Source organism: Vombatus ursinus, unplaced genomic scaffold, assembly GCF_900497805.2.
Source record: "Vombatus ursinus unplaced genomic scaffold, bare-nosed wombat genome assembly UNPS02011369.1, whole genome shotgun sequence".
NCBI lineage: Eukaryota > Metazoa > Chordata > Mammalia > Diprotodontia > Vombatidae > Vombatus > Vombatus ursinus.
In genome coordinates, this window is record NW_020951147.1 from 5510559 (window position 1) to 5522875 (window position 12317).

General features: G+C 42.1%; 1 pseudogene; it reads left to right on the top strand.

The window, feature by feature from the left end:
* The window catches only part of LOC114038656, an 81719-nt pseudogene that overhangs the window by 8089 nt on the left and 61313 nt on the right, over positions 1-12317 (top strand).

Consider the following 12317-nt stretch of genomic DNA (forward strand, 5'->3'; position numbering starts at 1 on the left):
GTGTTCCTTCCTCTCCACCTTCCAGAGATCCATTCCACAAAACAAATAGTATTTTTTAAAGGAGAGGCAGCTAGGTGGCGCTGTAGTGGATCAAGTGCTGGGCCTGGAATTGGGATGATCTGAGTGCAAATATGGCTTCAAAACACTTACTAGCTGTGTAAATCTCTCTCAAGCTCAGTGTTCCTATCTGTAAAATGGAGATAGGAATAGCACCTATCTCACAAGGCTACTGTGAGGATCAAACAAGTGAACTCCTTAAAGTGCTTTGTAAACTTTAAAGCAAGATAGAAATTCTAGAGTCTCATTATCATTATTATGAACAATTGATGAGACTGAAAGCTCCCTGAAGCCTGTGATACCATCTTTCTGGCACATAGTAGGATCTCAATAAGTGTCTGCTGGTGGAATAATTGGTGTATGTGTGCTATCGAGCTGATATAATGTAAGCTCCCTGAAGGTAGAATGTATTCTATCTTTGTCTTTATGCCTACACTGCCCAGCACAGTGTCTGGTACATAGTAGGTTTCATAGCAAATGTTTGTTGAAATACTTACTGTTAAATCCTTGAGTTACAACCAGTTTGAACCCAAGTTCTTGGCAATACTGCCATTCCATTCTCTCTTCATTTCATGAAACCTAACTGTTCATCTTGTTTTACTTTAAGCTTTAGAGTGGATGCCTCCTGAGAGACAGATCCATGTGAGCACTTGTAATATATTTGCCTACTCTTTGGGACAGATCCTTCTGTCTGGATGGGCCTACCTGGTCAGAGAATGGCACTGGCTGCAGTTTTCCACTTCAGTTTCATTGGGGATCATGCTTCTTTTTGCCCCATATGTGGACAGGACAGCAAATAAGTTATCCAATCAGTCAGTCCAGTAGCATTTATTAAGCACCAACTTTGTGCCAGGCCCTAACCTAAGAACTATCAAAGACTCAAAATGGAAAGGCTTCGAGGGAGGAAATAGAAGTTTCTGGGGGAATGTGGGATTGAGAAAGGCTGCTTGGCAAAGCTGCTTAAAAGCCCTTCTAAGTTCTTCTCCTCACTTACCTTGTTTTGTTTTGCTGTGTAATGTAGGATGTTGCCATCAGTCCCTAAAAGGGCTGGTCGTGTCCCTGGGGCCATGGCAGCTGTACCAGGGCCTTTATAACTGGATTTCATTCAGAGCTAAGAATCCAGAAATGCTATTTCCTGTGCCTTGGGCCAGGCCCAGCCCTCCCCCCCCCCAACCCCACACTGAACTTACTCTCTCTAAATGCCTTTAGTAGTAATAGCTGACATTTATACTGAAATTCATGGTTTCCACAGCACTTTTCCATATCTTATTTCACTGGGCTTTCACACCAAGCCTGGGAGGTAGATGCCATTATTATCTCCATTTTGCAGATCAGAAAACTGAACCTGAGGACAGTTAGTCAAAGTTCGTATGGACTCTGTGATCCTCTGGGCATGCTCTATCCCAGCTCCAGAGGGCTGTAAGGAGTCACTGACCAGTGCTCCTAGTGATCCTAACATCCTGGAGCTTCTACATTCCCAGGACAACCTTTGAAGTCTGGCTCTTAGAATCCCTAGTGTTCTTCAAGCTCAGGGCAGGTGCGACTCTCTAAGTGACACCTTTCAGCTGCTGCCACTTCTTTGTGGCTCCCTCCCCACCTCTACCAATAGTGTCATATGTATCTTGAGTCTAGTCTGTATACACTTCTATGTGCACCTGTCACTTTCCCTCATGGAATGCAAGCTCCTTCAGGGCAATGATTGTTAGCAATTGGGTCACTCTTTCCAGTGGCTGGCACATAGTAGGTTTTTTAAAAATGCTTATTGACTGCCTCACTAATTAATTAGAATATCTTGGATCACTGCAAGCTACCTTTCAAGTTCCCTTCATGGGCCTAAGTTTACTTCTAGTCTTGATCATGCTATGTGGGGACATCAGTGTTAGATCACATCCAGTCATTGAAAGACCAAGGTAGGAATGTTAGTAGATCTATCCATGTCCAAAGGAATCTCACACTAGGATTTAGAGCCCTCATGGGAACTAGGAAATGGATTCAACCTCTGAACCATTTTCCTGAGTATGGAACCTACTTGGTTTGGGAACACATTCCATGGGGGAGGGAAGTGGTCTGGAAATTAACCCACTAACCTCTCCACACTGCATCTAGCTCTGGAATAGACCCATTGGGAGCTTTGCTGTGTTTGGGTCCCATCTTCAGGGCTTTTCTTTTCTCTCTTTATTCTATCAGGATCCTCCCAGAATCAACTTGTTAACTAATCTCTCACAACAAGCTCCATGTGGCTGTGAAGACCCTTCAGAAGGTGGCCTGGATAAATGGCCAGAAGGAACAGGGGAGAAAACTCACTCCAGAAGTATGATAGAGGGAAATCCTCACTATATCCGCAACCATGTTCCCAAGAATATAGTCTCACAGGACATTGTTAATTTTATGATCTCTACCTAATCTATTTCAAAAAAGTAATGGCACATGGGTTGTGAAGGTAAAATGCACACCCACACAGAAGGAAAGTTAGTATATAAAGCTAGTATGGAAACTAATTGGCACGGGCAGAGAAAAAATGTTTCAAGGAGTTGGGATGAGCTCCTTCTTCTAGCTGGGCTCTGAACTTAGCTCTGGATTTTTTAGCAGCCAAGGCAGAACATCTGGGGGATGAAGCTGATTTTCTGAGAAGGTAAACATATTGGTATGTCTAGAGAGTTGTTAACCTCTCCCTGGAAATTCAATTCATTTGCAGGCCATTTTAATTCTGAGGTATCTTCATCCCAACTCACAATTCCAAGCCAACTTCTCTTTCCTCTGCCCTCTCTCCTAAACAGGGGGTAATATCCCATATTCAGGAGGACCTTACAACTGTGAAGCCAAAGTCTTCTCTCAGAGCCCTTTTCCAGACCCCAGCAAGATGCAAGATGACATTGTGCATCATGTTTGTGTGGTGAATGAACTTCATTTTTAATCAACTGATAGTGTCCAGAGTATCAAAATAATTTGCCCAAAGTCAGATATACTCACTCTGCAGCTTAGGTTCTGAGAATGCTATCATCCTCAGTCTAGGAGGATGTGAAAGATTGGGGCTCATAAATTTGAGAAAATGGGATGCAGGAGTTGCTCGGGGTGCTGGGATGATTATTTGAATCACTCCCAAAATGAGAACACTTCTTTTTTAAGGCAAAGGAAGCATTCTACTGAACAGAAATGAAAAATAAAACTTCTATCCTCCATAATAAATGGTCCTACTTCCAGGTTTGCCTCTGGATTCTCCTTTGCTGGAATGATTTTGGACTTGCAGAGATTTGGGTTCAGCATTTACTTGGTCCAAGTGCTATTTGCACTCATAGATTTCTCAGCAAGGTCTCTTGCAGCCGTTAGCTTGTCTTATGTGGGAAACCACTTCACCTTCATCTTTTGTGCAGTTTTCTCTGGATGCATGATCATCATTCACATATTTGTGCCTCAAGGTGAGAAAATTTTCATTGAATATAGTGCACTGTGTTTAAAGTATCTAAAATGATCAGATGATGTGATTGTGTTAGGCTCTGAGGCCACAAAGAGAAATGAGAGGCAATGAAATTGTTCTCTCCCAGAGGTGTGGATGTGGGTCAGACTTGATTGGAGGATGGCCAAGCCAATAGTGCTACTGGATTGTAACAGAATATTACTGTGCTGAGAAAAACAATGACTATGAAGGGTACACAAGAACATTTACATGAGCTGATGCAGAGTGAAGTAAGATGAACAAGAAAACCATGGACACAATGAGTACAATGATGTAAGAAGGAATAACTGTAATGATAATGGAATCAGAGAAGCTATGGAATGATAAGGGTCAAAGTTCACCATGAAAAAGAGAGGAAAAGATCCACCTTCCTCCCTTACTGCAAAGGCCAGGGCCTACGGGTGTAGAACACTGCATATGGAGTCTGCCTCAGTTGACAATTTGGCTGCACTCGCTGGAGTGATTTTAATTCACTCTTCTTGTTTTCTTTTGTTGAAAAAAAAAATGCTTCTCTGGGCAGAGGAGAGAGCAGGGTTCTATTTGGCAATGAATAGCATGTAAAAACCAAAGATGTCAGTAGATGAAGTAGATCCTACTCTGCCATGGTTCAATAATCACATGTGTGATTCTGTGTACTGTGCCCACTCCTGCCATACCTCTGTCTGCTCTGTATGCAGCTGAAGGGGGAGGAGGATTTCTAAAGAAAGGGCTACCTGTAGTGCTCAAGCGCAGCTCACAAGCAGAGGGATTAGCTGCAACTCTTTAAAGAATGTACAGGGAGGCAGTTGATTTGGTAATTGAATGTGCAGTGATCACTGAGGAGTGCAGGGGAAACTGCTTTCTAAATTGAGCAGTAAATAAAATAAAATAAAATAAAATAAAGAGTCAATGATAAGTGAATTGTGAAGAGTTACAGGTAGTTGCTTTAGCTTGAAAAACTCCCTGTCCTGAACGCAAGTGAATGAGGTTCCAAGTGAAGACCAGAGAGTCAGAAGCACCTGCTGAGTTTAAATTCACTGCTGATCTACCCTTTGTTTGTCCTCAGATATGGCTGCCCTTAGGTTGACACTCAATGTGTTTGGAAAAGGAACCTTGGCTGCTTTATTTTAATGTCTTCATCTCTACACACTGGAACTCTACCCAACTGAAATCAGGTAAGAATATATGGAAAATATGACCAGAACATCCAAGGTCAATGATGGTAAAATGTTCTTATTCAGGATTCAGGCAGGTGTAGATGTGCTGGGTCATTGGGTTGAAAACACAACCCATGTATATTCAATTCAATTCAATTGAACCATTACTTACTAGTTAACTGCTCTTTTGGCGCTCAGAATAGAAAGGCAAAAAGAAAACCATCCTGTCCTCAAGGAACTTCCATTCTATTGACTTTGCATCAAATGTGAATATTCAAAGAATGAATATAAAATGATGACATCAAATGGTTCCACAAACATCTCTGTATTGTGTGGTTCTCATACCCATTTAGTCTGCCATATTTGGCTAAACAGGAACAATAACATGATTGACAGAAGGAAAAGGCTTATGGATCAGTCTGAAGGATGTTTGTCTGTGTTACATTGGATTGGAGGCACGAGACAGCCTGTTCATTTTGCACCGGAGGCATATTAACTTGCTAGTCATTAGCTGCTTTTGTCCAAATCTTTGCTAGATCAGTCATTGATGTGATCTTCTCCAGCTACAAAAATGGAGATCTTTGATGGAGAAATGTAAAGTTTCTGAGGAACAATGAAGAAAATATATCTTAAATATCATGTTGTGGGAGAGGACATATATTGGGGTGGAGAGGTCAGAGGAAGGAAAGAAGACACTGAAAGGGAAAAGTAAGGGACAATAAGGAAGGAGCAAACCCTTCCAGCCTTCTGTCCATGGTGCTGATTTTTCCACTCTTATCAACGGTATTATTCAGGCATTTACAAGTTTGGTCATATCTCTATATCCACTGGAGCCACTTCCTCTAGACCTTATTAACTCACTCACAAGTTCAACCACCAGTCCTTTCAAATCCCTTGCTGCCAAATCTATTATTCTACCAAACGCTTTTCTCCACAGTCTGACTTTCAATGGTAAAAGAGAACCACACAGGGCACCCTAACACAAAGTTGTCTTCCTACTATGTCAGAGGGCTAGCAAGGTGCAGTCACAGAAACACTGGCTCTGGAATAAGAGGATGTGGATTCAAATCCTGCCTACCTTTGATACTAACTACATGTGTAACATTGGGAAACTCACTTCTTTGTGCCATAGTTTGCTCATTTGTACAATGAGAAGAATTTTGGACTAGATGGTGTTAGGACTCTTCAGACTATAGATTTATGATTTTGTGACATGTTTTGTCCACAACAGCATAATAACCTCTCTGTGCTATATTCAGGAAAACATGCCAGGGCCCCTGTAGGTTCCCCAGGAAAACAAGGGTTCTATAGTGAATGTGGCCAAAAGACCTTGGGGACTGTGAAAAGGACTTAACGCCATAAAAGATTTGGCTCAATTTCACGGGACAACCTTTTGTGCAACATTTAGATAGAAGCCACAATTTAAGGTTATTAGTTTATATAATGCTTTCCTGGAGATTTTTTGAGCCTAGAGACCAAGTTCATGGGCCTGTGGTAAGAGAATGATGATGAGGATGGGCAGTTAGACAAACCTGATATTTCCTGACAAATGAGAACCAAGAATTACAGGCCTTGGGACTTCCATGAAGGGGTCTGCATTAGCACTTCATGTTTGACTCCTGTCGGTGGGAGGGTGTTGTAATGCTGAGAGTATGACCTCCATTGAACTCCTCCTGTGGGAATGTTCTAGGGCAGTTTGCTTCTCCTTCCTGTTAGTAAAAGAGCAAATGTTTGTCCCATTCGATTCCGGGTTTTTTTGGACCTACTATAGTGGTTAAAAATTAAAATGAATTTGATGGATCCAGGGAAATTGTGACTCCACATATTCTTTAGCAAACTGTCAAAGAAAATAACCTTCTCTTGCATTATTATCAGATCTTTTGGAGACTTATATACTCATATACGTACATGCTTTAAGTTACATAGGAAAGTATCTATGTATGTGTGCATGTATCAGCAGATGCTATGGAGAGTCCAAACCACTTTAGGCCCAAAAACTCTGTGAGAAGGACAAGAGCAAAAACTTATGAGGGATAAAATTAATCCAAGAGATTAGGTCAAACTCCTCTGTAGGATACAGGACAAGAGACATCAGGGTGCATCAAAGTTCCTCTGGATCTTGATAGAACAAGATGTAGCCCATTATTTTGAGGTTTGCCAGTGGTACAGAATTTATTAATGCCAATGCTGGAACCAGCAGCTTTTGGCTCTGGGATAAATGATCTGCTCCCCCTCATCTCTCAGTTCTCAGTCACAGTTCTGGGGGGCAGTCCTAGGGTGAGGAGGAGTGCTGGCATGGTGGAGCTTGTTGTGGCAGTGGAGAGGAAACACCTCGCCCCTTATGATAGCACCTTGGAAGAACTGAAAATTTACAGGTCCCTAGAAGTAGCTCTGAAAACAGCTGTACAAACCCCCGAAGCTTGGGACAGTACATTCTTCACATCGGAAGCAAACTCTTACCTTAACAAAGAGTTAAGCACACTTCATAAGTTAATTACTGAGATCTATCCATTAAACTTCCACTCTGTTATGGGAAAGGCACTGAACAAGGTGTGAGAGGCAGGGGAAAAGCAGAGCAGTCCCCGCTCTCAGGTCACATATTCTAACTTTTGTTCCAATTTTGTTCACTTACAAACAGAAGGGAATGAGTGTTGGGATTTTAGCTGCACGCCTTGGTGCACTGATGACTTCATTGTCTTCCTCATTGGCAGCTGTAGCCCTATTCTGTAACCTCTATTGTTTGGAATTGTGCCCATCCTTTCTGCCATTGCTGTCTCCTTCCTCATTGAGACTCATGGCCTCCTACTGCTGGAGACCATCCAAGGGACAGAAAACAGGTCAGTTCCTGACTCTCTTCAGTGAAAAAGTATTAACATTACAGGAGATCTTTAGTGACTTTGAGGTGTTTCATTCCCCTGGGCTCAGAGTATGTAACAGTGCCAGGGTGAATACATTGGGGAGTTTAAGAGTTATCATGACAAACCCAAGGTCCATAACTCAGTCCTCAAATGTCTTCTTCCTACCCACTGTTAAAATAAGACAAACAATATATACATTGTATTGTGCCAAAGTGACAATTACTGGTAATCAAAATACTTGGAGATACCTAGGAGAATTTTTTTTTAATAGATATGCCATGTATGGTTCAGTTCAATTATCTCAAGAAGATTTTCTTCATTTTAATTTATTTTAACAAATACCATCAAGCACCTACCATGTGCAACATAGAGCAAGTAGGTGGCAAAGTAGAGTACTGAGGCCAAAGTTATGAAAACTCGTCTTTCTGAGTTCAGTTTTGGCCTTAAATACTTACTAGCTCTGTGACCCTGGGCAAGTCATCGACCTCTGTCTCCATTCCTCATTTGTAAAATGAGCTGGTGAAGGAAGTGGTGAAACACTCCAGTATCTTTGCAAAGAAAACCCCAAATGGGGACACAAAGAGTTGGATGTGACTGAAATGACTGAACAACAAATATGCAAGGTAAAGTCTTAGATGGTGGGAATACAAAGAAGGTACTGACCATATCTTGTTCTTTAGACTATTATGTCACTGGACAAAGCACAAGTATGAAAACAATTGTGTTAAAAAAAGATGAGGTCCAGGCAAAAACTGATGGAAAAGCATAGGTGGGAAAGCTGACAAACATGTGAGAAGCCACCGAAGACTTCATGGAGGAAGGATGGCTTGTGTGCCCTCCACACAGATGAGAAAATCATTCTGCTTATGCTAAAGCAATGAGAACCTTTTTTCAACATTGGCTGTTCTTTCTTTCAGCTCCCCCAATATATAGGGCCAAGAAGATGAGTTAAAACTCTCCTTCCCCACCGTCACTTCAAGACCATGCAAACATTACTTACCAAGTGCTCCCTTGGGGATTAATATCATCCTGCCATCAATCAATGGTCATGCCATCCTGTCCTCATTCTTATTGCTATCAATTCCTGTACTCCATATCACCATGAGAGCCATCTCCACGAATTCCCTCCTTTCTAAAAATGCATTCCCTACTGAACTCACAATCTTCTCATTCACCTCCACACTTGCCTTAATCCTTGGAGACTTCAATATTGACAATCATAGCACTCTGAACATTCTCCATTTGTCAATTTCCTCACCTCCTATGACTTTTATCCCTACTCAAGCTCAGCTACCTATAGTGGCTGCTACATCTTAGACCTCAACATCATACAAATAGTTTCACCCATAGGATCTTGACCTCTGAACTTCCACTCTGATTCTACCCATTGCTATCCTCCCTCTCCTACTTCCTATGTCCTCCCAAGCTGGTTTTCATCCTCACCAGGACTTGTAGTCCAATAAAACATCTCTCCTTCCTGTCCCTCACCCCTCTTCTTGCCTCTTGTTCTATCTTTAAGAGTCTTGACTCTATAATCAGTTCAGTTTGGTGTTCTTCTCCCTCTTTCAAGTTGCCTCTCTTTCTAGGTGCCAGGCTCCATCACATACCCTCTTGTCTTTCACTTCTCATGCCAACCACATCACCTTTCACTTCAACTCCCATGAATACTGCTACAACCTACCCCAAAGAGTAGCTATACAGACTTGATCTGCAGTCCCCCAGTCAGGAGGAATCCACTCCTTGCACAAATGCCCATCACCCTTTGGGTCAGCTCCAGGAGCAAGGAATGTTTTGTGGAATTTGCTTCTTTGCACTTTTCACCCTTTGCTCCTAGTCTACCCCATGGGGTTCAACAGAACAATGCCAATCCCTCTTGTGTGTGACAGTCCTTCAAATACTTAAAGACATCTGTCCTGTTTCCTCTAGCAAAGAGGCAACTGGTGATGGAGTAGACAGAGCCCTGGGCCTGGAGACAGGGCAACCTGAGTTTAGATCTACCCTCTGACACTTACCCATGTGAAGAACATTGGGAAAGTCACTTTACCTCCTTGGGCCTCAGTTTCCTCAACTTTATAAAGATGGACTGGTCCAGATGCCTCTTGAGGTTCTTTTTGGCTTTAAATCCATGGCTCAGTGTCCGTGCAGTTACTGTCCTTTGGATACATATCAATGTCCTTCCCAAAATGTGATATGAACTGAGCACAATCCTTCAGAGGTGAACTGATCAGGGGAGGGGACATCCGGTGGGATTTTCACCTTCATAGGTGATGTGGACATCTATTTACTCCCTTGGTGGCTCCCAAGGTACAGTGTGTGTGGGTGCTCACTCTGATCTGTTCTCTCATTGTCAACTTCCCTGAGAAGCATTACTCCTACTCACTTGCACTCTCATTATCTACAGGTCCTAGGGGTAACCTCATAGTGGAAGAATACACTGCCCTTATTCACCCCTTCAGCCCTTGAGATGTTCTTTTATTTACATAATCAGTTAAATACACTGATGACGTTTGTAGACTAGAGACTTAATCATTTACTTCACAATAAAACAAAAGACATAATGACAACATTACAGTTATTGCCATATTAAACATAGGAATTGTAACTATTCATATAATTATAGAGGAATCATATATAAATATAATTATACAGGAAACAAATACAGGAAATATTAAAAAATTATCATTCACATGTGAACCTGGGTCACATTCTCCCAACCATGCAATCATTTTCTGGGGGGGAGAGTGGGCACACGCTTAGAGACACCATGGGGGTAAACCAAGCGTAATAAACTTTCATAGTTTTTCCTCGTCCTGAGATCTGTGCATAGAAATCTCTTTGTGGATGGAGCCTCCGCATGCAGCAAATGCTTCTTCTGCCATGCTCAGTTGGCCTAGGATATGCTTGACTGACCCTTCACTAATTCCAATGACGCAGCCAACCTGGTTGATCTGCTCTGCCACTTCTCTGATTCTCTGCTGTGAAGCTGTCCCTCTGTTTACTTGTACATATTCTTCAAGAGAAACTCTAGTAACCATCATTTTTCAACCTCAAACTTAGAGGATTCATTTCTGAAATCTGTCCTTTCCCCCTCGCTTTCTCTTCTCTTTCTGGCTTCAGACACTGGGAACTATCTGGAAAAGACCTCTTTAAATAAAGATTTATAACCATATTCTCATCTTCTACGAACAGTTAAATTTACATATGTCACTTGACATAGAACCATTCTAGTGTCTGTATCATTCCATTACGCAGTTTGCCACAAACACTCCTGTTTCAGAACTCTGAGTCTCTCCCTCAGAACTCATCTTCAGAGTAGTGAACCATCAAAGCAGAATTAACTAACAGAAAACTCCTCCATATGAGAAGGCAGTACCTTAAAAGGACAGGACCTTGCGGAGATATGAACTCCATCTCCTCTGTGTACATATTTTTCCCACACCCTCCAAAACCACCCTTGATAGAATGTCATTTCATTGAAGGCAGGGCTCTGGCAATTTTAATCTTGGTCTTCACAGTGACTTGCACATAGTAAGAGTTTAATAACTGCTAGATAAGCTGATTGTATTGATTTACCCAGATTTATTTTAAGATTTATCATCCTCAGCCCAGGTTTCTGTGGAAAACAAAATGTCTTTCCCCCTATATTCCAGAGTCATTTCTTCCAACTTGAACAAGATGTCTGAGAGCAGAGTTGCTTTGTCTCTGTGTTTCTCCTTGACCAGGGTGAAGAGGGCACAGTCTCTGAAAGGAAGTGCCAGTCCAAATGTACAGGAGAGACCAGATTTACTTATCCCTGAAATTCCAGAAGCTGAGAGGACAGTATAATGCTCTCTTGTGGGCCCTAAACCATACTTCTAAGCAACTCCAATGTCTGGACACAGTTTCGTTATTTTTTCTTATTGTGAAGTGAGATCTACCTTTTTGGGTTTAGAGTGGACTCTAGCTGCTGGGAGAACGGAACGAGGTGGCCTGATAGAACTTCCCTGCAATTCAATTCATGAAATAAAGTCTTTATTAAGCATCACATTTTAAAAAGAAAACAATAAACAATGAGAAGAAATGCAATTTTCCCCTTTGACTGTGTAGTGAAGTGTAGCCCTTTGTGAGCGAGTTCACCGCTGTGAGAACAGCCCCAAGATTATTATGTCTGGTCTGTATGAGTTACCTTACCAGGCAGGTGCACCGGACACAGAGTAAGTCTATTTGCCAAAAGGAGCCAATCAAGAACTTGTAGTGAGCCCAGTTCTTGAGCCTTTGCTGGTGTTTGCTGGCTGACCTTGGTGAGCTGTGCACCTCAAATTGGTCAAAACCAGTTTGCCATCAACCCTTCCTGCAAAACATCCTGTCTTCCGTATCTCACCTGTTCCTGGGAAAGGCTGTCCAGTTTTTACCCTAATCCCTCCCTAAACTCTCCTTTGTGGTTTTCAAGATGAAGTTGCCCCTGCCTCTTCTAGGCTGTGCACTCTGTATTTTTTTTTTTTTACTAGGGTGCTTCAGCAGTAGTGCCTGATTTTCTTCCCAATAAAACTTTTCTGCTTTCAACTCAGCTTGGATGCCTTTGCATTTGGACAGGAGGGCTTCTCCTGGTTGACATTTCTGATGTCAGAAGTGGGATTCATCATGGTGAGGGGCTTGCTTGTGACCTCTGGAGGGGTGATCTAAGAGCTTTGGCGCCAGCTCAGACCCTTTGATGTCCAGCCTGCCAAAAATTATTACTATCTTTGATTTTTACATCACTGTCATTTCCAAATCTACCCCAACCCAGATAACTACTCCATATACTGACCAAGAAAAGAGAAAGGTGAGGGGGGA